This window comes from Enhydra lutris, unplaced genomic scaffold, assembly GCF_002288905.1.
Source record: "Enhydra lutris kenyoni isolate GAN:26980312 unplaced genomic scaffold, ASM228890v2 scaffoldscaffold25, whole genome shotgun sequence".
Lineage (NCBI taxonomy): Eukaryota > Metazoa > Chordata > Mammalia > Carnivora > Mustelidae > Enhydra > Enhydra lutris.
In genome coordinates this window covers 10,671,281-10,674,295 of record NW_019154109.1, presented here as the reverse complement: position 1 = coordinate 10,674,295, position 3,015 = coordinate 10,671,281, and the positions used below count along the sequence as shown (strand labels likewise).

General features: G+C 37.4%; 1 pseudogene; it reads left to right on the top strand.

The window, feature by feature from the left end:
* The first annotated feature begins 256 nt into the window (after positions 1–256).
* LOC111150970 lies at positions 257–1,669 on the top strand (annotated as a pseudogene).
* Positions 1,670–3,015: the final 1,346 nt, after the last annotated feature.

Sequence of the window (3,015 nt, the reverse complement as noted above, 5' to 3'; positions counted from 1 at the left end):
TTTGGCTCAGAAAGGGAGCATCTCCATTTGCTGTCTGTTTGAGGCACAAAAACTGTGCAATCATTTCGAGTTATTTTTTAGTTTTTATTTAAATTTCAGTTAGTTAACATCAGTGTAATAATTTCAGGTGTACAATATTAGAGGTACTTTTAAATAGCAGTAAGAATATTTGAGGTAGGCTCGAGCATGAGAACAGTATTTGTAAAAATGGGCTTTCTGAAAAAAGTGATAAAGTATCTGAGGGTTGATGCAAAAGATGACGGAAGAAACTTTAGAAATGGATCAAATTGTGCGCGGAGATGACACAGAAAGGATATAAGACACTATACTAAACTTCCAAACTGTTAATAGTCTAGTGCTCAATGTAGCTTATAAGATAACATGTTTGATGATTTAGGCAGGAATCGAGCTACAAATAGAATGCACAAGAAACATTGGAAAGCTTGACAAAAATGAATTTTCTCCACACAAAGAGATCTTGTTATAGAAAGTATATCAAGTGACCCATGTATCTACACATTTTACAAATATATCAGCTATTTCTGGGACTGGTGATTCTGGAGCCACACTTTGAAAAAATCTTCTTAAAATTATTTCCTCTGATTCTACTTTTCAGTAGGAAGCCATATGTCTAAGGAAGTAAATAATGTATCTAATAATTTTTATGATTTATACAAGATGTCAAGGATCACAACTAGATTATGATTTTACATCCAAAGGAAATGTGCATAACAGGAGAATCAGGCAATTATAAAAATTATAAGTATGTGACATACACAGAAATAAAATGTAGGCACATATTAGTGAAATAATTTGGAGGAGGAGTGATTTAACTTTGCCTGAAATGGAGGGATAATAAGCAAAAATTTCCCAGGGAAAAAGAAACAGAAAACCGTTAAATGATAGAAATAAGAATTTGACATTTAGGCAATAGGAGAAAAAGACTGGGGCAACAAACAGAAAGAACTTAGGGAGAAAATGTTACGCGAAATGCTTGGTGTGTTCAGCAAGCTAAATGCAATCCAGTTCTGATTTTGTTTCAACCACCAGGAGAGTAATATATATATATATATATCCAAGGCCATGACCGGTGTGGAACAGTGGCCATACAGGGCTGTTGCCCAGGCCTTAGAAGTTATCCCTCGTACCCTTATCCAGAACTGTGGGGCCAGCACCATTTGTCTGCTTACCTCCCTTCGGGCCAAGCACACCCAGGAGAACTGTGAGACATAGGGTGTAAATGGTGAGACAGGCACCTTGGTGGACATGAAGAACTGGGCATCTGGGAGCGGTTGGCTGTGAAGCTGCAGACGTACAAGACGGCAGTGGAGACGGCAGTTCTCCTGCTGCGGATTGATGACATCGTCTCAGGCCACAAAAAGAAGGGGGATGACCAGAGCCGGCAAGGCGGGGCTCCCGATGCCAGCCAGGAGTGAGTGGCAAGCACCGAGACCTCAACGCGCAGAGCCGGCGGAGGCTCCCTCTTCCCTCAGCCAGACTGCCAGGGACACTGTGGATGTCTTTGCTTGGAAGGGATCGGGTTGAGGGGCAGCCCAGCCCCTTTTCTGTCCCAGCTCAGTTTGCAAAAGGCGCTGACATGTAATTCTTCTCTATTGTAAGCTTTCCATTTAATTTAGTTTGCTTCCGATGATTAAATCTAAGTCATTTGAAAAAAAAATACATGAAAAGAAATATATATATATGAAAAGAAACAATTTTTCTTTGTTTTTGAAAGATTTTCTAATTGTAATTTGATTTCTTGAGAACACAGTATTGCACTAGAGAGATAATAGTAATAATAGTACCTTAGCACCTTTGCCATGAATGAATTTCTCATTAGCAAGAGAAAAGTGTTTTTTTGTATATTTTTCACTATTATATTGGTTGCATGTTGTTAAACACAGCAGTCTGACTTACATCATTTCTGTTTTTTAAGTCACATATGTCATTTTCTGCATAAAATTTTTAAGCTATGTCTTAATTTCCTTATCTGTAAAATGGAGGACAGTAATAGTTTAAACTTTATAGAACTATGATGAGGTTTTAGTGGGGGAAAAATCATGAAATTTGACTGGTACCATGGCTGACACCTAGTAAACACACCCTGATCATTTGTGTTTGTGATTGTTGTATAGCTGATTGAAACCTGTTATTAAGAATTACTAAGGGGGCACCTGGGTGGCTCAGTGGGTTAAGCCGCTGCCTTCGGTTCAGGTCATGATCTCAGAGTCCTGGGATCGAGCCCCGCATCGGGCTCTCTGCTCTCTAGGGGAGCCTGCTTCCTCCTCTCTCTCTGCCTGCTTGTGATCTCTCTGTCAAATAAATAAATAAAATCTTTAAAAAAAAATTACTAAGAATATGAACTTGTAGAATATTGGAGCTCTGAAAGTTGGATATTATATATTTTGGGAACAAAGTATACCAATTTTCCACAATCCCTCACATAAAGTGAGAGCAGAGGGAATAGTTCCTAACTCATTCTGTAAGACCTGCTTTATTCTAATTACAAAAAGACAAACCATCATGCTTAATGGTGAGAAACTACATGCTTCCTTAGCAACATCAGAAACAAGGCAAGGATGTTCTCTTTTGCTATTCTTACTCAACACAGAAGCAAAGGCAATTCATGAGAGAAAGGATGGTCTTCTCAATAAATGGTGTTGTAACAACTGGCATCCACATGTAAAATAATTAATATAAACACAGACTTTACACCCTTTACAAAAATTAACTCAAAATGAATAATGGACCTTAAATTAAAATGTAAATTTATAAAATTTCTAGAAGATAACATGGGAGAAAATTGGTGCCCTTGGCTTTTGTGATATGACTTTTTAGGTTTAACACTCAAAGCATTATTAATGAAAAAAAAATGTACACATTAGACTACATTAAAGTTAAGAACTCCTGCTCCATGAAAGACACTATTAAAAGAATAAAAAGGCAAGCCAAAGACTTGGCTAAAGTATTTGTAAAAACAATTGACTGATAAAGTACTAGTATCCTAAATATACG